General features: G+C 43.7%; 1 long non-coding RNA gene across 1 annotated transcript; it reads right to left on the reverse strand.

Annotated features, from left to right (window-relative positions):
- Positions 1 to 1,174: 1,174 nt before the first annotated feature.
- LOC128808198 (uncharacterized) lies at positions 1,175 to 19,474 on the reverse strand. The gene is made up of 3 exons (XR_008437395.1): positions 18,937 to 19,474; positions 2,087 to 2,195; positions 1,175 to 1,288 (listed from the first exon to the last, which is right to left on the reverse strand). It is a non-coding gene; the product is annotated as an uncharacterized LOC128808198 (long non-coding RNA).
- Positions 19,475 to 22,884: the final 3,410 nt, after the last annotated feature.

The following is a 22,884-nucleotide window of genomic DNA, read 5'->3' on the forward strand; positions in this document are numbered from 1 at the left end:
GCTCTATAGCCTAGCTGGATTTTTCATATGAGCCATCTTTCAGAGCTGTATAAATAAAGACCAGTGGATTCTAGTATTTAAGTGGCCTACAGAACTATTGAGTGATGTCCATCCACCCACTATGATTATACGTACTTCCTCTCTATGGAAGTATGCTAATGCTTATGTTAGCTGGTCTAAATTTTCTACTGCCATTTATCAGGAAGTGAGCACTAAGTTGGATTTGGGAGCAGGTCCAAATTTAGCCAAGGCAGTTTATTTTCCAAAGAAAATACTGTTGACAATAGAATTGGAGTTTACAGACTGGATCTTCTGAATGCACAGAGACATTCAAAAGCTGCTTCCTAAAATATGGAGTAAATACACAAACTGGCCTCTACATACCATCCTAACATGGTCCCTGTGTATTTATGTACATTAGACCATACTTTTACTGGTGCTTTTGAAAAAAGGCTCAAGGTGAGGGATTTCAGCAGCTCGCAAGGTTTAATGTTGCATGGAACAGTCTGATTTTTTTTTTTTTTTTGCAGGTTTATATTGGCCAATATTTATTGAATTTTATGGAAGAGCTGTATTTTGTTTACATTCTGGCTGGGATTTTGAGATCCCTTCACCAGACACCCACAAATACCTAACTACTTCTAAAAGTACAGGTTGTGCAAAAATAAGCAAGAGACAGCCTGTCAAAGCCATGTTAAAGGGAACAGAGTGTTACTGAAACTCTGAAAGATCCAAGGAGCCCCATGACCCTGCAGTTTTGGTGGCACTGAGGGGCTTTGCAGGATCTGCCCAGCCTTGGTAATTTAGCACAGGATGTAGGAGATAGACCTGGCAAGACCTAGAGAGGCTTCTGGAGTCTCCAGGAGCAAGGAAAGAGAAGGAAACACAAGGCTAAAGCTGGGCTGAGACTCTTCCTTGCTGCACAAACCCAACTCACACAGAACAGCAAAGAGCCCATCCAACCTAAAAATCTCTCAAGGAGCAAAATCACAGCAGAACAATAATAGGAAAAGAGCCCTGAAAACCTTCCCTTGCTTCTTAAAATAGCTCTTCCTTGTGTGCCTGCTCCCCTGCCCTCCCCACCATTTACTGGCAGCTGTAGCACGTAATTAAAAAGGGACTTTCATGCTGGGACAAACATGCAGAAAGGAAAACATTTTACATTTTTCTTTGCCAGTATATACATTTCTGAGTAAATATTAAAGATACTTGCATGAGTGACACAACTTCTTCTCCTGGAAGCCAGATGACTTTTTCTGGTTTTATTCTGCAGTTGACAAGATGATGTCTGGTTACAGTAGAGCAATAAAGTAATTATTCCCTCAAAAAATTATAAGGCAAGGCTTCATTTTACAATTATTCATGAACAGAGCGAAGAAGGTGATGTATAAACATCAAAGAAAGAGCATTTGTCAAATGTCAATCACTACAACATATTGTGTGAAAGGGAAAACTGGCTTAGACTCTTTTAAAGACTTATGCTTTTTATTTTAAAATTTGATTTAATTTTGAAACAAAAAAAAAAAACTCCACCAAAACTAACAAACAAAGCCCTCAAAACCCAAGATCAGTTTAAGAAGAATTTTATAGCCAGTTTAAGAAGATTTTTATAACCAGCTTATACAGCAAAAATCCTTTCCAGAAAAAAAATTCTCTGGACCAGGGAATCAGGACCACTCCTGGTTAGACTTGTGCCAAACCCATTCAGAATCAGTGGTGTCCTCAAAGGATTTCCTTAACTTTTATAGTGTTACTGCACATCCCAAACTTCCACTTTAGTTTACTGCTTGTTTTGTGATGGAAAATTGTCCTTCCACAAGGGCAGATGAGCTTTAGTTTTATAAATATCCACCTCCATAATTAAGATTTATGTTTATAAAAATATTTATACTTCCTCTTCTGTTAGGAGAGGAAAAAATATGTTTTATAATTGGGCAGGAGCAACAAACAAGACACGCGATTGCATTATTAGCATGTGTGAATTCACAATAGGAAGCCCTGTGAAACTTTGCTTGGGAAAAAAAACGTCCTGGGCTTGCACAGTAGGTGACTGTTAACTTGCCAGTATCAAAATACCAAGACTTACCATATTAGTTCACTATGGGTCAGTCATTCCCCAGCAGTGGGCACTCAAGTGTTCGTTAGGTCGCACTGAGCCTCTGACATCAGTGATCTCTGGGCCTTTTCCACGTGTTCTTCTCTTCCAGACAGTTTAGCAAAACAGCAAAGAGACACGTAAAGAAATGAAATTAAAATATAATTAAAAGGAAACAGCATTAGAGAGATTTATATTTATGTATTTGTACAAACATATCTGTGCATGTGTTTATCCCCAACAATGGCTTACCTTCTTAACTTCACTGACTTTCACAATTACCAAATATTAAAATTCATTAATCCAGCGAGATTAAAATATATTCTAAAAATATTTCTCTATGGCTGAATTAAAATCTATAGCCTTTAAAATAGCCCTTAAGATTTGAGAAATTGTTCAACCTACTTACCTTCTAGTACTGCACACCAGCATTACATTCTAGCACATAAGATAAAAGCAGGTGCTTTGCATTAAAATTACTGGACACCACCTCTTACACAATAATTACACTGAGGTTTAGTCTTTGGATGCTGCTACTTTGAATAAGCAAGCTGAAGTTTGTTTAAGCACTAGTTTAACCAAGTGAGGTTCAGAACGTGGTCTGGAACCTGCATAAGAGTAGGTGCTGGTTAGCCAGGGGTACAATTTACAGTACGTGGCAACATGTGTTACTTCTGTTTAAAAGGCTTTTTGTTTGTCAATTAAGCTCCATAGTTTTGTACTTTTGAATAAAATTATGCAAATTTACTGTCTTCTGACATCAGGGAAATGCTTGTGAAGTCTTCCTCTTAGTGGAATGCCAATAATTAATAAATGTCTTTTTAAGTTTGAGCATTTCTGTTAACAGGGTACAGCCACTATAGCAATGACTGCATACCAAGGCAGGCATGAAGCCACCACCCTTTAAGAGTGAATTTATGACCAGCTGATGTGGTTCTAAGTGTGTGATGCTCCCAAAAGGGTTAGCCCTGCCCTCCCTCTACTCACAAACACTGAGAAAAGAGTCCTCATTTTGGCATTTCTTTCCTCATCCTCTGTGGACTAATGTGATCTGCTGGGACTGGCCTGTAAGACCCCAAGGCAGCTCAGAACACCAGGGGCTGTGACAGAAACAGCCACTGTGGGGTCAGCAGAGAATGAAACTCCCATGATCACCCGCTGGATCCCTCGTGGGTACTTATCCCAGCTGGAAATCCCGTGGGTACTGAGTGAACTGCGTGTGGGTGGGTGATGATCCCTGAACCCCAGAGAGACCTTTTCTGTCCTTTGTCATGTGTTACCACATGAGCCTCCCTGCATGGACATCCCGTGGCAGGGACCTGCTGGACAGATGCCCTGGGTGCTCAGCCTCATCTACAAGCTCATGACCAGCAGTGTGGGATGGCTTCAGGCTCAGCCAGGCCATCTGTATCTCTTAGAGGCTTTAAATAAGTCCTGTAAGTCACCCATCACCTCCAGGCCACACTGCTGTGAGAAGGGAATTTTGTGTGTAGCATTCCGCCTTCTTCTGCAGGCTGGCTCACCTTGGCACTCTGGATGCACAGAGGATACACCTTACCCTCAAAGCTCCCAAATGAACAAGGGCAGAGGCTCTGTGCTTGCAGGCAGCCTGTCAGGCTCTCACAGATGCAAACAGTTTCAGTGTTCAAGGCTAGTCTTAATTTGCTGGGTTGTCATTGGTCAGGTTGTTTTGTGATCTGCCTGACACAAGCAGCCTGTGGTTGGCTTGCCCACTCACATTTAGTAGCTGTGTACACCCACAGTCACACCCACTATGCACGGGTACAGATTTCTTTCATAGCTGTGTTTCTCTCTGCTCGTACTTCAGCACTTCCCTGGTGACAGTTTCATTCTGACAAAAACCATGCTTCTGAAGAACTGCCACAGGAGGGCTCCCATGCTTAAAGTTTCCAGAGAGGAGCACTTTGGCAGTGCATGCAAAGGGCTTTATTTCCCTTCACTCCTCCCTTCAGCACTAGGGAGGTCTGGCTCACACATACCAGGGAACAAACAGTTGTACTTTGAGCCACTCACAGTGGCTGCTATGACCAAGTTATGTTACACTGAAGGTCACCCTCGATGTCTGTCCCGTTATATCACTGTTCCCCTGGCCTTCATAATTTCCTAATATTTCCAAACTTAAACTCCTGGTGTGGTAAGTTGGATGATATTCTTAAAGAACCACATGATGGAGGCCTGTAAAATGAATTTGCCTAATTCACTTTCATTGGCTGAAGCAATTTCTTTGCTCCAGCTTAACCAAATGCAATTGCTTTATCTTCCTGGTCTTCTTATCAGATAGGACTAACCTATCTGGATTACTCTGAAGCAGCTGAATGAATCAGGAAGGAGTTCCAGGAATGCTACAACTCACTGGTCTGTTCAGTTTGCCCATGGGGTTAGAGCGCTCAGCTATGACAAAGGTTCTGGCCCAGGATCCTCACAGAAAAGTTTAGCTCCTCAGACTGGTTTAATGAAACAATTCCCTGTCTAAAGATGCAAACACTAAATGCCTTCTTTGGAAAAGGCTAGAAGATAAAGAGCAGAAAAAAAAAGAGATGCAGAAATGTGAACTTCTACCTTCCCCCCCCCCCCTTCTTTTTCTGTATGAAAATTTCTAGCATATCTTAAAACTTCTATCACAAGATCTTTTCCATTTCTTTCTCACTAAGTCAGTTTTTCTCTAGACACAGCAAAACAAGCTCAATTTATTAATGTGAGCTTGTCCCAAGGTCTGGTTTTGCCAAGTCTTGAGCATTAGAAATCCCCTAAAAATCCTTTCCTTCTCATCCATCCTCCTAGCCTTCCTCTCCCACAACATACACAAGGCACTTCCTTAAGGTTTGCTCTGAGATCAGAGTTTCCTCAGGATGTTCAGCTTCAAAGCTTAAGAAACACTGCAAAATATTAGTCACCAGCTTCACCACAGTTCCCAAACACCAGCAAGCCAGACTTCCAGCTGATGCAATTCATCAGCATTACCCTGTCAAGTTTCACTGAGGACCTGATCCACGGCCACTTGCTGGCTTTGTTTTGTGGGTAACCAGAGAGGCACTGTGTGCAAAACAAAAGTGGGAGAAACTCATCCTGTATGCTTAGGGTCATCTGAAGATTAAATTTTTGCTTGGAATCAGATACAAAGTAGGGGATATGTGTGTATGCCTGTTATTGAGATTTGTAGAAATGTGTTGATAATAGTATTATCCTGTAGGAATATCTTTTTGCCTTTTGTGTCCCACACTACTAGAAAAAATAAAAGCACATACAAGAACTGTCAACAACAGACAGAAATGTCAACAATGTTACCTACTAAATGATATTTACTTAGTCACATGTGAGAACACTGCAGTGGATATAATTCACCCAAGGTGAATTAATTTTTTTCTTTCCCCTTGTGTCTGGATTTCTATGTTTTCAATGCCATTTGCAAGAGGACAGTTTGTACAGCAGAGCTGTGGTGTCTGTCCTGACGTGGGGCAGCTCCTGCCCCTCATGGCACAGGCCACAGGGTAGGGACTGTACGTGTTGCTTACGCAGTGGTGACACTCACATTCCTCTGAGTAACAACACACTCTCATTCCCATCACATTCCAAAAGATAACTAGTGCTGTGGTAAAATGCTATCTAACTCCATTGTCACCTAACTCAGTACAAGCAAAGGGTGAAATCAGGAGAGATGCATCAGAGTAAATCTACAGGGAATCACATCTTTAAAAAATTCTAATCAGCTTCCCTTTCAAAGCCCAGCTGAGTTTTCTGCTTGTGTTTTTCTCACTGGATGTACAAGTTAATATATTCCTAAATAATTTTCCAGAGAAGTTTTATTTTGTTTTCCAGTTTCACAGAATGGTCAAATGGATTTTCCTCAGACTTTCTCCCAGAAGCCATTGGCTGAACATAATGATGGAAAATTTCAGCCTAGAAAGTAGAACCTTTCAGAAACTCAGGAGCAAGGGAAAACACTGGACTTGGAAAAAAAACTGTTTTGAGGCCTTAACTACAATACTATGTCAACAGCCATGTGGGTGCTATGGTACAGACATAGCATTGATTTACACACGCAAGTTTTGAAGCTGAGGCAATCAGTGTTAGTTATTTTATGGACCAGTAACACAAGAAAAACAGAAGATGTACACAGCTGGGTTGTGCTGCTGGCCTGATTTGACTCACCAGACTTTCTCAGGAAATGCTTGAGCATGTTTCATTCAGGAGGTACAGCCGGCAAGCCTGGACAGAGCACCCCTCTCCTGTTTGATGTGGTTCCTAGGGCTTGCACATCCTTTGTATCACACAGGCTTGTGGGTGCTCAGGGCAAAATGAAATTGGCTGATGATTAAATGGCAAAGAAATACAGTGGCACCCTCCAGAAGTCCTCTGATAGTAGAACATACAAATCAGAGCCTGGGTGACAAACTCATCTCTCAGTTCACTCCCTGAAACCACATGATGGTGCAGAGGATGAGGAGGAGCAAATCTAAGGCAAGAAACTTGGTAAGCACTCATGGAATTTAATCCTCTCCAGGGACACTGTCATTCATCTTCTGTATGAGAATCAGGAGAGAACTTGCTTGTAGGGGCAGGCAGCAAAATAATTTGGAATCATCCTGGATGCGTGATGTAGCCTTCCCATTTGGCTTTTCACCCTCTGTGAAAAATTTCTGCTGATAGGTAAGAGAGGGTTTGCTAACACAGCCTTTGCCATTGGATTGCAGCTCACACTGCTTCATATGGAAGAACTCTGAAGCCTAATTGTGCAAGGACAAGTTGTCCTGATTTAAGGCAAATTTGGGAGGAAACATCCAAAGGAGTTCCTCTAGAAAGCAGATTCAAGCAGCCCCTTCCTCAACTGGTTTGGGAAAAGATTCTCCTTGGAGAAAAGTGGAAAAAAACTGTTTATTTAACAGGCAAAGCATTCACCAGCACAAAAAATTTGAACAATATTAAACAATAAAATCTCTTGCCAATCTGAAGAGATGACAAACTCAGAAAGCCCCCTTGGTGGGCTGTAGCTCAGCTCACCCAGTCTGTTCTCAGTCCCTGCAGTGCTGGAGATGCCATGGCCCAGGCCTGGCCTGGTGGGCCACAGGTGTGAGCTGCCCGTGCTCTTCTGGTGTTCAGTCCAGGGCAGGTTTGAGCAGGTCCAAGAAAAAGAAAAACCAAAAAGGCCAGGGAACTTCTCTGCCTCAGCTAGCTAAAAACTAACTAAAAGCAAAGGACAGCTCTGTCCTGCTGTCTGTCTGTGCTGCAGACAGCACAGTCCAGGAGAAGGATGCAGGGGAGCAACTGCAGTTTCTGAAAACTGCGTGCCTCTTGTCCCCACTTCACTCTCAGAACCGGTCTAAAAGGTGCAAAACTTATTTCTGCGCTAAACAAACAAATGGAGATACAAGCATCATAAAGTCACCCCAGGACACAAGTGCTCACAGAATAGAAATTACTGTGTCCTTCCATGCTGTGGAACAATTATTGCTCTCTTACAATACCAGCAGCAGCTCAGGGAAAACCCATTTGCTGCTGATGCAGTTTGAAGCAGGAAAAATAGTTAACGTAAACAGAAGCAATCTAAACAAAGTGGTCTTCGGCCTCAGTGGCCAGAGCTCCTGTGTTAATTTACAGCTTGGACCACCAGTTGCCAAGATGCTTTTTAGTCTTCAGGTTGGTGAAGTGGTTTTGGGTTGTGTGCAGAAGGTGGTTATTTTTTTGTAAGCTTTGATCTGCAATGAAAAAAGCCAAAACTTTTTCATTTTACATTTAAAAGGCAGAATATATAGCCATTCCTTTGAGAGTAGGAGAGGGATTGATTCTTGCATAAGTTTAGCATAAATACCCAGAGAAGAGAAAATGTATGTTCCCTACCCTAAATGCTTGTGGTTGCTTTGTGATTCTCGTTTCCATTAGAGGGTGCCCTTGTTTCAAAAATTTCCCAGTCTGGGGTTTCTTCCATCAAAGGGTTGCCTTTAAAGCAGGTCTTCAAGTTAGGTGGTCCAGTCCAGTTAGTAAATGCTAAGCAAGGTAGAAGACAGCATGATTAAACAAGATAGCATTACTTATTTTCCCTGCACAAGTCAAGAGCACTGCAGACATTAAAGATCAGGAGGCAGCAGCTGCTCTCCTTGGAGTCTCTCATTACACAGACCCTGCAGAGAGCCTCACCAACAGGCTAAAACCACTTTTCACAGTTTCATTCTTTCTTTCTTTTGAAAGGGAAGAAGCCAAAGGACTGTTTACATTTGCATTTTAAAGTCCATTTATACAAAAAACCTACCGCTTTGTGCTGAATATGGGAAAGAAGCTGCATCTGATATTTATAAGACTTTACAACTAGGTGCATTTTAAACAAACCAAATAACGTACAATCAAGCACTGGATAGGTTTTTTTACTGTCATGTTGGCAGCAATGACTCAGTGCTGGAAGAGGAGAGGCTTGATCTCTGCAGCTGTCCAGCCCAATAACCTGCACATGATATCCTCCTTCCTGCAGACCCTTCCATCTAAAAGGCAGCAGGATATTACTTAAGGGAGATGCTGGCACAAAAGGCACAACACAGCCACTCTTCTGTTCCTCTCTTGCCTTCTGTTCTTCCCTTCACTGTGTCAGCAGATGATGAAAATTGCCATCAACTGTCCTCAATAGGTGTCCTCCTTCTTCACCAGTATCTGGTGTCATGAAGCCTGTATCCCAGCTCTATCCTGACAATCCATATGGATGCATTTTATTAAGTGCTCAAACTTGAATGATTTTAAAAAGAGATAGCAACAATGACATCAGGTTCTTGGAAGTACAGTGCTGGCTAAGCACTGTCACTATTTGAGAACCTTACAGCTAAACTTGGCTGCATCTGCCTTAGAGAAGAGGCAGTTGACCCTTCAAGCATTGTGGAAGCCCACCCCACCCCCAAGATTCAGCTGCAGGCTGAGGAGAAACCAAACTCTCCCACTGCTTCAGTTTCAGGCTGCTGCATTTGCAAGTGACACTCCTGGCTATGATTTCTACCAGCATTCAGCAGCAGCTGTGCCCCCAGCTGGGAGTTTTCACTTTCTATTTTTAAAATCAGTGAAATCAGGAGCATATGTGGCCTATAATTTACCATGTATTTTTAATAATAAAATCCACTCAGCAGAGTATCAGTCTGTAATTCTATGCAGGAGATGCTTTGCTCACTAGGAGATCCTTTATCGGGGTTTAATATACCTGCTTCTATTGAGGGACTGATGCCCTCTGCAATTTGCCATAATCAAAGTGTACAGTACATCACACAAAAGCCTAAGTTATACAGAGTTTGTTGCCCAGGACCAGGCTCAGAAACAAATAAGTGAAAATAGCTTCTCACTTTGGTGCAAAATTGGAAACAGTGCATGAGAGACAGTTACATCCCAGATGCTCTCTTATTCCTGGATTGTGACAACAGTTAGGGAACACAATATATTTTGATTCACATTTGTGAATTTAAGTGGTTTGTTCATTTAAGTGCACATTTATTTTAAGCACTGTTATATTTTCAGGTGGCAACTTTTTCTAGCTAGAAGACAAAATACAACAGAAGGAAGAAGAAAAAAATGTAAATAATATCTGGCTAGGGGTGAAAAGAAAACTGACATGAATGGCAAAGAAACACTGTAGATGATATAATTTTTTCTTGCTATAAAAAAGAAGACAAGTCTTTGGGACTTACAGAATCAATTCATAATGTTTTGGTTTTTTTCCCCTTGCCCCTTAGAATTAAGACCACTTTTTCATTTCAGAGAGGTGTAAACCACATGTGCTACAGCCTAATCTGGGTGTCCATTAGAACCAGGCCTGCTTCTGACTTAGGCTGCTCTAATGTCTACATCAAAATATTTTGAAATAATTTTTTGTTGAAATCAGTAGAGTTACATGTGTAGCCTGTAAGAAAAGCTAGAATGGTAAATCACACAGGTCTTGAAGGAAACACAGAAGATTTCAAGCACCTCTACACAGACAGGTAAGCAACTAATTATATGGCAACCCTTCTGGTGTTCCCACGATGTGTAAAGGTTCTATTTTTTGCCAAGGGACCTTTTTATGTTAATTGTTTTCCCTATGTGAGTTTAAAAGGCCACCCAGAGCTTTCTACACTCTGTCCCAGGGATGCTTAGAAGACTTGCGTAGTCTTATGAGGTTCTGTTTATGAATGACCTGTGGTGTTCAAAGAGTGCCTATTTCTCATTTGCTTTGCCTTATTATGATCTGCTGTAATCAGTTAAGCCTTTAAGGTTTCCCTTGGGGACCATCCATCCTCCTCTGGAAGAGCCAACGCAGAGGAAACGTGTCCCTGCAAAGCCACCAGGTCTTGCAAAGGCTTCTCACACATTCTTTGTATATTTGCTGTCAGACTATGCCCAACAGGCTTTCCTCTTCCTGGAGATGTTATGTGGGCTAAAACCTGGTCGGGTCTCCATTCCTGGTGTACCTGATGATGGCCTTATTGTCACTCTTGGAATGAAACTGGGCTACAGTTGGTGGTGATCTCCTTTAATGACCAATCAATTTTATATTCAGTTTCTCAGTAGTGTTTATATTATATCACTGCACTATACTGTAATTGTTGTTGCTGCCTGGAATGGAGAGTTGAGGAAGGGCTAGAAAACTCCTGCCTACCTACGTGTGTAGAAGTTGTCATGTCCCATTTATAATTTCACTACAATACTGCATGGAAAGTGACAAGAATAAATGTTCAGATGACTGTTTCAGGGCCTTCCATCTAGGATCTGTGAAACGATATCTTTGACTTGGGGGCTTGAGTATGAGTGAGACGGGCAATAAATTCTGTCCTCAGGACTAGGATGTCCTGGCAGGACAACCAGGGAAAGCTTGCCAAGCTGCTGCCTAGCTCATAGGTATACAGAGAAGCCAGCATCTAAGACAGAAAGGCCTGCACCTTTCAACAGCTCTAAATTCATGTGAAATAAAATGATGTCAAGCAGAAAAGACTGGATCCTGCTGGCAAACACCAGATTGGAACAAAACTGATGAGAATGATGTGGACAAAGCTGCTAAGTTGAATATCTCTAGACCTTTGAGCCAGAATTGTTTTCACAGTGTGATCTTCCCTGCTTTGAAGCTTCTGGGAATGGTATTGCCAACAGGGTTAACCCAAAGGTTAGCTGGTGAAAAATAAACACAACCTGATAGTATCTTATTTGGCTTCTGCTCAGTCATCAAATTGTATTTGTGTCTTATTTGCTTCTCCTCTCAAAATATTTCCAGCTTTCATATTCAGCCAGCTATCTGTAAAACTCACCGGTAGTAGCTGTCACACTGGGACCAGTACTGTTTGATGTCTTCCTTAATAGCATGGACAAAGGGATCAAGTGCACCCTCAGCGGATTTGCAGATGACACCCAGCTGATGGGGCAGTGGCACACCTGAAGGACATCCAGAGGCACCTGGACAAGCTGGAGAAGTGGCCCATGGGCATCCCATGATGTTTAACAAGGACAAGGGCAGGTGCTGCACCCAGGTCAGGACAACCCCTGGGATCAACCCAGGCTGGGGATGAGCAGATGGAGCAGCCCTGGCAGAAGCACCTGGGGGTGCTGCTAGCTGAGAGCTGGCAACATGCTCTATGACCCAGAACCCCCCTGTGCTGGGCTGAGCCCCCAGCATGAACAGCATGGGAGAGGAAAGGAGGGCGGGATTCTGCCCCTCTGCCCTGCTCAGGTGAGACCACCCCCCACCCTACAGAGCTGCCTCCAACCCCAGGGCCAAGCACAGGAAGGACAGGGAGCCAGTCCAGAGGAGGGGCACCAAGATGATCAGAGGGATGGAGCAGCTCTGCTGTGAGGAAAAGCTGGGAGAATTGGGATTGTTGTACCTGGAGAAGGAAAGGCTCCAGGGCACTTTTCAGTACTTAAAGGGGACCTATAACAAAGACAGAGGCAAAGTTTTTATCAAGGCCTTTTGCGACAGGACAAGGGAGGATGTTTTTAAACTGAAGGAAGGTACATTTAGATTAGATTTGAGAAAGAAATCTTTTACAATGAAGGTGGTAACATCGGAATAAGTTGACCAGTGAGGTGGTGGATGCCTCATCCCTGGAAAAATTCAAGGTCAGGTTGGATGGAGCTCTAAGCAACCTGATGTGGTTGAAGATGTCCCTGCTCATTGCAGGGAACGGAGGAGCAGCTGACCTCTAAATGTTCCATCTGATCCACACTATTCTATGATTTTATAATCACTGTCCAGGGCGCCACTTATTTACAAGAGCAGTGCTCATCATTCACAACCATCTGCTCAGTTCTGCCCAGGAGTTAGTAAACAAGGCTCTGGAGGACCAAGAAAATGCTTTAGCTTTTACAACATTAGACCATCTGATGTAGATACGGTCAACTCACTTAGAAGTGGAAACTGAAAAGTAACTTGGCAAATAATGTCCCATGCTTGAACCTTCTTTGGCAGTGGGATAGATAAGATAATGTGATGGAGCTTTTCCATCTCTGGTTTCTAAAGTCACCACAGGATTGATGAAATGGTGAGTCAACAGGTTAGCAGATACTTCTGTTTGTCTGTTTTGCTGGCTCCTTTACTTGTTCTGTATCTCCTGGTTACCCTGGGAATAAAAGAAAATTCCAAAACATATGATGCAAGTAGGAAGACACAGAGATCCGAGACAAATGAGGCTAAATAAAGATTTCTTACAGCACACTTCAGAAGGTAATTAATTCTGAGCTCTGCCTCAGGTTGTCTGGGGGACTTGGTTCAAAAATCTTCCCGAACAAGGCATATGAAATCAGAAACAGAGTTTTTATCCATGTAAAATGCCTTCCATATTGACAGAAAATTGACTTGTCTTTCAGACCACAAAGGCAGCATCCTTCCCAGAGGTGGACATGCATGAGGATTGCCTAATTTTTATTAGTTAGGACATGAAAGTGAAGGATTAGTGGTTGGAGTAACAGTTAGTCAAAGTCCTAGGATAGTTTGTGTGCAGAGATGCACTCAACATTGCCAATGCATAAGAAAACTCCTGGGTTTTGAAGCCTGAAGCTTTCCTACACAGAGGTTACCAACTGTTTAATTTCTTTGACAAACAGAAACCTACAAGGAGCTAAGAAGAAAGTAACTTAGTTTTATTCACTTTTTGACATGAGGTAGAAGTTCAGCTCATTTTCCTGGTAATGAAACAGTCTCAAAGCAGACATTTTCTGTGTCCCATTTATAATGATATTCTAAAACCAGAAAAAGACAAAAGAACCCACCCATCTCATAAAATGTGTCTTTGAAGTGCTTAAACCCTCTGGTAAAAGAAGAGGAGCTGAGGTTAAATTTTGGGACAGAGACTTCAAAAGTAAAAACTACTGGTAGAAAAGAAAGAATCCAGACCTAGACACCCCTTTTTCATCTCCTGTTATGCCAGGGAAGGCTGCTACTCTGATGAAACAGTGGAAAGGCAGAGGTATAGAGGAGACTCTGAGTAAAACTGAATGTGAATGCTGATGTCGGCGGCAGGTAAAGCAGCAGAGGGCAGAAGGTTCCAAGCTTCTCCAGTCAAGCTGGCACATCCACATGGCACAAAACCTTTCTGCGATACTAGATCAGGCCCAGAAGTACAGCTCAGCAGCCTCAGCTCTCCCGCTCATTCCATGGCATGGTGAAAATAAACCCATTGTACCGCTGGGGCTGAAATGCTGAGCCACTACTTTTCTTTCATAGTGTCTGTTTCCAAGCTGGCTGTGCCTCTGTGCCAGGTGTAATGTGGGTAACATTCACTGTGAAACACTGGCAGTGAGTGGGTTGTTTTCTAAGAGGCTTCTTTGCTCACTGGCAAAGAGAAAATACCTCCTTCACACCCTCACACATGCTCTCCCAGAGGAACCAAGAACAGAGCAGTGCCTTCTCCAGACATGTACTTGCCAGGTCTGTTCTTTAAAGGGCCTGCAAGTCCCTGGGAGCACCAGGAGCACTGCCTAGAATGCCATATATATCCTACAGGATGCATTAATTCATGGGTGTGCAGCCTGTTCTGAGAGTGTCCCAGGGAGGAATTGCTCCTGGCTGCGTGTACAACAGGAGTGTCACATCACCCAGGAGCACTGACAATGTCCCTGGCTAGAAATGGGCCACTGGAAAGCACTGTACCTCTTTCTCCACATCACCACTTCCACCCCTGGCTCTGCCCATGGTGTCATCTGCTCAGCAGTGAGTCCGCAGAACAGAGCTCTGCCTCTCACAGCAAGGGCTGAGCTCTGCACTAAGCCTGTTTGGGAAGATTAAAGAGTAAGGAATATGAGGATCTTTTGTATCCTACCTCCCTTTGTGCAAGTAAACTGCTCCTTAGAGAAGACAGAAGATCTCACCTTAAGCACTTTCCAGAAAGTAAGCAAGCAAGCCCCCCTACCCACATCTGCCTGTTAATGTAAATTGTCAGGAATTATCCTTTTAAGAGATAAAGGGGAGAGAAGGAACATAGAATATGATTGTGCCTTGCAGCCAATTTTAGAGGGTAGCTGATCTGGGTTTGGCATAATGCTGGCTCGAATTTCACCTGTAAAAGCCCTGTAGACATTAAAAAAGCATTCATTATCCACCCAGACACAAAAAACTCATTATGCACTATTTTTCCAATCTTGCTAATTATGTTCCTGCTGAAGGACAGCATTATCTGCTTCCTTCGGATTGCTTGCAGCTCATGGGGGTTTGTTTTTAATGACACAGAAAGTTCTTGGCTGGGCTTCTCACAAATGACCACAGACCTACATGTATGGACTCCTAGTCCCCCTTTAAAGTGTTCAGGTACAACATGAACCCAAGGCCTGCCCATCTTTGCTATTTCTTGGGATATTCACACATAACAATCAAGTGACTTGTTGCCCATAGCCAAAAGAGTTCAACTAGAATCCCAAGTGAGCATTTTCCACATTTTTGAATATAACAAATCCAGTGCTGTCTAACAAAGGACACTAAATGCCTTCCATGATCTATTTAGCCATTTTTCTACAATTTCCCTCCTGCATGGTAGAGAAAGGCCTATCATGAATTTAGTGATGAATGTAGACATCCCTATTAAAGGCTTACCTTGACCCTATAATTACATTTTATTTTAATTCTGCTTAAACTTTTATTAGCACTTTGGCTTCAAGAGGAAATGCGGTGTAGCTACCCTTAACCATGACATCACAGCTGTTAGCACAGCAATAACCTCCAAGAACCACAGACAGTGGTTTTTCTTGAGCAAAGGCAGCAATTGTACCTCATGGTCAGATGTTAAGAGAAGTTTTGGCACTCAGTTACGCTGCAGGGCGCAGGTACCACCCTGGGTGTGCTGCCTGCCAGTCATCAATATGCTGAAACTGGGCATCTGAAGGCACCAAATCTGTCTGCCTACCCTGGTCACAACAACCCCCTGCAGCTCCAGGCTGGGGGCAGAGTGGTTGGAAAGTGCCTGGTGGGAAAGGCCCTGGAGGTGCTGGTTAACAGGGGCTGAAGATGAGCCAGACGTGGTCAGATAGCCAAGAAGGTCAATGGCACCTGGCTTAGAACAGGAATGGTGTGGCCAGAAGGACTAGGACAGTGATTGTCCCCCTGTGCTGGGCACTAGTGAGGCCACACTTCAAATCCTGTGTCCAGTTCTGGGCCTGTCACTGCAAGATGCACATTGAGGGCTGGAGCATGTCCAGAGAAGGGAATGGAGCTGAGGAATGATTTGGAGCACAAGCCTGTTGAGGAGTGGCTGAGGGAGTTGGGAGGGCTCAGTCTGGAGAAAAGGAGATTCAGGAGGAACCGTCTCACTCTCCTGACAGGAAGGTTCAGCCAGGTCAAGTTGGTCTCTTCTCCCAGACCACCAGCAACAGGACAAAGGAAAATGGCATCAAGCTGCACCAGGCGAGGCTCAGGTTGGACATCAGGGGAAATTTTTTCCTGGAAAGGGTTGTCAAACATTGGAACAGGCTGCCCAGGGACATGGAGAACCCATCTGTGGAGGTGCTCAAGAAATGACTGGACTCAGTGCTTTGGTGTAGTTGATGTGGTGATGTTTGGTCAAAGGTTGAACTCAACCTTTGAAGTCTTTTCAAACCTAAATTATTCTGTGACTCTGTGGCTGCATAGACAGGACCTTATCGAGGTAACCTTATCAAGGCTTTTTTTGGTTGCATGACTAGTCAGAAATTTCTACCCAAGTTACACTGCTGCAGAACATCTCTGGCTTCTCTGGGGCCTTACACCAGAGCCATGCTGGTAGGAAGGAGGAAGTGTGTGGCACATGGCAGGGAGTTTGCTCTGGAGCTGAGCTTCCCAAAGATGTGGCATGTTCTTAGCCTGTGAGCAGCTAAAGGTGTCCTCCAGCTTTATGTGTCACATGTGTGACAGCTGCTGCCTGTTCTTCTATCAGAGCTGAGTGCTTTTGGGAGCCCTCACCCTAAGCATGTAGCAGTTTTTTCCTTAAGACTCAAAGGTAACTTGGAACTACATTTTTTTTTCTAAGGAACATAAGTCTAGCTTGAATATGTTCTTCTGTGGAGCTCTAATTTAACAAAAGCAGGCACTGGCAGTAGCAATGCTTAATAAAACAGCTAAACACTACCCAGGTTCCCACAATGTGAAAGCACAACAGAAGAGAGGTCTAGGAGAGGACATTCTTGTCATGGCTAAAGACATCCTGCACTTAAAGGGCTTTTCCCTATGCAGATTCCTCAGAAGAAAATAGGATGGCAGATTCAGCGGGACATTACTATGATGAATCACCTCTTATCTGGAAACCCCGGTGCCAGAGTGGATGGGTGGCAGACAATTTGGTGCCGTGCAGTATGAGATGGTCCCAGAGCCAGAGGGAAGCTGTGATGTGATGCTAAGTGAAGTGCCAGCCCTGCACTGATGGACTGTGAGACAGGAGACAGCTGAGGGAATCTTCAACCAGAGATTGTGAGACTTGGCAGGTCTGGAACTGGCACTGCAAAGCTGTTGGAAAACTAACTTGAGGCGACAGTGTTGTGTTTAAAGAATCTTGTAATTCTTGTATTAAAAAGACAACAGAAAAATCACCAGCCTCAGGCTTTCTTCAGATCTATGGTCACTTGTAAATTCATGCAAAGCTGTGTTTCAAGGTAAGGGCAAAAACCTAAGGAAGTGAATGGAGGATATTTGATTGTTTTCCTGCAGCTTTTGGTCTGTGCCTCTCCCACTAGGTGGCTGAATTCCTATTAAAGGAGTAGCATGGCAAACCTTTGCACGTGCATGCACATCATCTGTGAGGATTAAAACAAATGTTCTTCAGTACCATGTTTGTTTGTCTGAAGGGCATGGAGGGAGGCAGCAAGAAAAGCCTTAAATTGTGAGAAGTATTTGGAGGTGAATCCCTTACACACTCTACCAAGGGTTCTTTCCCTCTGTAGTGTTCTTCTTCTCCCACATTTGGTCTTTACCTGTTTTTCCTCTTGAACCCTAGAAGTTTTCTTTTCCCACAAGTTCTCATGCCGTACACTTACAATGGTACAATTTAAGAGTAGGAGAGGAGAATTCCTATTTTTAGTTCCAACATATAAAATGTTATCTGGGGACAGATAATTTTGTCCTAAGTGATTAAGCAGAAAAAGGATATGGCAACAAATCAAACCTTAGAAAGGATATTTGTGTGGTTAAGGCATTAGCCTGTTAATTCTTAAGATTTGTTCTCCTTTTCTGGCTCTCTGACAGCCTCCTTAGGCCACTCATGGGTTAATTTCTGTTTCTTGTTTCTCTTGCTGCAGTATGGGGATAATGCTAACTTATCCAACAGCCTGGTGCAATGAGGATAAATTAATTACTCTGTGACAGATTTCCAAACACATTAGTGCTTGCTGCCACAACAAAGCCTTTTATGTAAACAAATACCCCTGGGAAAACAAAAGGCTGGATTTAAAGATTGCTTTTCGAGATAAATTCTTATATCAGCACTCCCAACATGGGCACACACCCACACCAAAGGGAGAAAAAAATGGGACAAATGTATGGTGTCATGCTTTAAAGATCTTGAAAATCAACCAAATCTGTGAAATGCTAAGGAGACTTAATGTAATACTTATACATCCTGGGGCTAGTTCTCAGGAATGCTGAGTACCCTCTGCTCCCCACTGACTATGAGTTGTTGGCATTCAGCAAATTGAGATGGAAAATAATAATTTAGTGAACAAAGGGCATTTGAATTAAGCTTTATTCCTCAACTTGCCCTTAACCATAAGAAATTCCACAAAGCTTAACTGCTGTAGCATCTGCATGCTTGAAGATCTGTATCTTAAAACACTTAATAGTATTTTTAAAGTACTGATTATCTCTTTTCTCCCTCTCTGACTGTTCCCCCAACCCATGAAAATGTCATTGTCTGGCTCCCAAGAAGGCAGCCAGGGAAGAAAATAAGGTGAGGATTTTGCCATTATTTTCTCAAGTCTCTAAGATGGCCTTGGATCTCCCCTTCTCTCATATGGATCCCAAAACTTCAGCACACCCCAAAAATCTACTGGCAGATTTGGGAAACACGAGCCCAAGATGGATAATTTATCTGGGACGCCCATGTGCAGTATCTCCTGGCTCATTCCAAAGCCATGTGTTAATCATAATGTCAGGGGAGTGAACCCCAGGGACTGGCCCAACTCAGAGCACTTGGACCCAGAATCATAATATGTGAGAAGAAAGTGATTTTCCACTTGGTCAAAACCAATGTGACAGCTTTGAGTTCCTTGGAAAAGCAGCTGTTTTTTTTCTGCCTGAAAATGGAATTGAATGCCTTTCTGATCTGAGACAGCTTTTAAAACTCAATTAACCGTAACACCTGGCTTTTGAGGATGTGTTTGAGCCAACGCTTCCCCATCTCAAAACATGTCACCTTTGAGGAAGTTTACACCCATACCTAAGCTCGGTGTGGAAGCGTGAGTAAAATCTTTCCTTTGAGTGTGGGAGTGGGATTTCACAGGTGCAGGGGGCCGAGGTGCGATGGTGGGAGCTGCTGCTGGGGAAGCAGCACGTGAGTGGACGCGGCCTCCCTGAGGCCGGGCGGGCCTGAAGGCCGGCGTGGCGCTCCCCTTGCGGGCACAGCGTCCGGCCAGGCCGGGGTGGATTGAAAGAAAGAGACCAAAGCCAAGCCCTGAAGGCTGAAAGGCACACAAAGCTCGTGTGCCCCTACCCCTCAGCCATGCCTCACGGAACGTTTGCGGGCAGCGGCGCATGCCGAGCGCGCGGTGCGCGGGAAGGGAAATGCCAGAGGGGCCGTCAGTGCTGAGGGCCCTGTTTACCAACCAGGGCACGCTCCCTCGGCTTGGCCGCGTCGCCGCTCCTCGCCGGTGACCAGCTTTGCCTCAGACCCACCTCAGAGCTCTATTTTTTTTGGCGGGGCCTGCGACCCCGGGCAACCCAGCCCGGTGTTTGAGCCATGCCCAGCGCGTTGCAGAACGGAGAACACACGGGTTTTTGTTTCAAATACATTGCTTAAAATAACTCCATCTCTAGAAAGTTGAAGTTGGACACCACCCCCTTCCACCTCTTTTGCCTCACTCTCCCCTCTTTGCACAGCTGTGGCTCCCATAGGGACCTAAAGACGGATGTGCCATGAGGATCTGGTTATCATTGCCTGTTCTTACCCCCACCAAAAAAAAAAAGAAAAAAAAATAGAAAAAATATTTATTGCTTTCTCTGGGCTGCTGGACAACAGCAAGTGTCTGTAAGAAGAAGGGGGAAAGTAAAGCACTGGCTGAAAAACATCCCCTGCTCCCTTTCCACCCCCCCGTCATCGTGTGCTCTCTTCAAACACGTTTTTAAACATACCAGTTTTGGTCTGGTTTCCTGGATGGCACATCTTAGTGTCTAGCTGGGCTCCATCCATTTCCTCATGAGACAGGGTAGAACCAAGGTGACAAGATTGATGAAACATTTTGAACGAGGGGAATGGGTGAGGAAACCCTCCCAGGAAATCAGTGGAAATGAGGCGAGGGAATACTTTTATTGAAGGGCATTGAGCAAATCTGTTTCAGGAGAGAAAAGGTAATTTATATTCTAGAGACATAATTTGGCATTTCCTCTTGTTTGTCCTACCAAAATGATGAACTGACTAGTTTCATTTTATTTTATTTATTTTTTATTTTAAATTCAGTACCTGAATTTGCCCATGTTTCATTTTCTTTTGCGGTTTGGAGGTGGGAGTTAAAATGCCTGCCTCACCTAGAGTTCAGAAGCAACCAAGTTACTTCCACTTCTGGAGGGTCCTATATTTTATTCCAAATTGGCACAAGATCTGTTCAGTTATTCTTAGCCTTCCTGACACCTTTTTGCTTTTGTTACATTAATGCATGGATGTGAGGAGGGAAGGGACTCTGGCTTCTGGATCCTGTTCCACTGAGCTGCTAATTCACATTAAGAAAGGTCAAGTCTAATAGAGCACTGCCTTATGCTGAGGCCAAGCGGAAAAGGAGTTCATTTGAAAATTCACTTTCCAGGTGTATTAACCCCTTCAGGTGCCATTAGGCTGTGTATCTGTCACAGCAGCAACTCTTTTATGGAGGAGCCCAGACAAACTGGGTTATTTCTCATCTTTCAACTCCAATTCTCTCTACCTCAGATCACATCTCTGCTATGTTCCTGCTGCTGCTTAATCTCACATTGTATCAGGCTGTTGCCTGCCAGGAGTAAAGACTCTCCTCCCTACTAGGGTGTGGAGTCTGTACATGTCTGTTTATTTATCAGGGCACTCTATGCAGAGTGAAAAAAGGCAGCAAAATCACCTAAAAAGGATCACTTAATCTTTTTTTTTTTTTTTTTTTTTTTTTTTTTCTCGGTAGGCAAATGCCTTCATGGGTGTAGTTGGAAGAGTTTTGCTTCTTGGAGAAAGCTAGAAGGGTGAGGGGATACCATGCACATGGGAGTTGATCTTTATTACTTGTATTCCAGACATGAAATAAAAGACCTGGGTAGCTTAGAGATGCTTCTGCCTGACACCCTACATATGTGATTGCAAAATATGATGGCAAAAGAGAGGAAGGCTGGATGGCTGCTCAGAAGGTGCTCAGGGAAATGGAAACAAAGTTCATCAGCTGAGAGACAGAAATACATCTATTTATCTTGAGCAGAAGTAAGAGGTATGAGGAGTGAACAAAAATTTTCTTTTGTTGAAAAAGAGAAATACAGATCATGGTATTTGGCCACAACATAAAACCTGAAGCTGATTTGAACACTTTAAGAAAACAGAACTCTGGGCTCAGCCTCAAGGGAAAGAACAAACAATTTACTTTTCACTCTGTCTCAGTTCAGACCAAGTTAAGAAATGGTTTTCTGTGACAGGGACAGTGCATGAGCAACAAAACAAAGCAAAACTACCACTCTGGGGTTGTGGGTGGTTCTGGACAGAGCTTGGTACTGACCTGACTTCTGCAAGGGAAGAGCCCCAGGCAGTCTAGTGAACATAGATGCACAGCCAACATTGGCTCGCAGTGCCCAAATGAACTTGTTAAAATACAAAAAGACTGCAAAAGGAAATGAAAACAAAACAAGAGAGATATCCCAGCTGTGTACATTCTACTCTTTCAGGATGTCTACTTCTACAGGGAACTTTTTTCCTTAACCTCAAAACAGTTCATTTTCAAATATTTTTTTTGAAGAGGAGCTACTTTTGTGGTAGGTTTTTCTTCTAAACATACGGTGTTTAGTTTATGTCTTGTAGTGAGACTACATGTGTGATATTTTTAATATATATTTCTATGCACATGGGAACGTAAGGGTTCCTGAACCATTTAATGGAAGCTGTGCATGATGACCTTTTCCAAAGCTTCTCTGGACAGTGGCAATCTCAAATAAAACCTAGAGCTAGCACTAGTGTTGGCACAACACACCAGATGTCCTTTTCCTGGTGAGTAAGGACTGGTGAGAAGCCACATTGACCGGGTGACACAATGGGGAGCAGCAGCAGCAGTGACGTGTGCTGGAGAGCAAAGGGATGAATCCTGAGTCGGAGGCACATGGTGCTCCTGGTCAGCACTGCCCTTTTCCAGACACTCTGATGCCCCACGAGGCTGGCAGGCACCCTCCCTCCAGGAGGGGAACTCCCCCAGTGTTGGCTGGGAGAAGAAATTCAAGTCTTTGCCCTGTGTCCTTCGAGAAAACAAGAATCTCTCAGTTTGCGTTTATGAGATTTCACATTTGATTCCAGCTGGAGGGAAATAGAGAAAAAAACCACACCCTTTCCTTAGCCAGGCTGGAGGTTGTCTGCATACAGAGACTGGGACTGTAGGTTATTCCACAATGGTTTGAGTATGCCCCACTTCCCAGCCCTGCTGAGAAGGCCTTGATCCCAAGGGAAAGCGGCACATCCTTGGGTGTGAAGGCCTTGGAGGTGGGCAGAGCACGAGGTGTGGCTGAGACAGGCTTCGTGCCACTCCATTTGGCACAGGTAATGACAAGGTTTCCCTTTGGCTTGCCAGGAGGGGCTGCTGCCTGCAGAGCACCTTCAGTGTGTAGCTCAGCTGTGAGAATATGCATGTTGGGAAAGTCTGCTCGGGGCTTTCGTCGCCGGTTATTGGTTTCATGATGGCCAAGGTATTTTTGCACAAAATCAGGAATCCTAGGAAGAGTCCCAAAGCACAAAGTTGTTCAAAATCTGAACTATTTCTGGGGAAAGAGGCTGAGTTCAGGCTGTTATAGACAGAGGATGCCAAGTCTGGATCCAAAACCAGATTTCTTGAGAAAAGCTCATGTGTGAGAGTGCAATCTCTTCCCCAAAGGAAATAAGGGTGAGATATGCAGTTCAAATTTTGCCACAATTTATGTGTTCATAAATGTGAAGCTCCAGGTGAGACATCTCTGTTTAATCAAC

The sequence above is a fragment of the Vidua macroura genome, chromosome 5 (assembly GCF_024509145.1).
Source record: "Vidua macroura isolate BioBank_ID:100142 chromosome 5, ASM2450914v1, whole genome shotgun sequence".
Taxonomy (NCBI): Eukaryota; Metazoa; Chordata; class Aves; order Passeriformes; family Viduidae; genus Vidua; species Vidua macroura.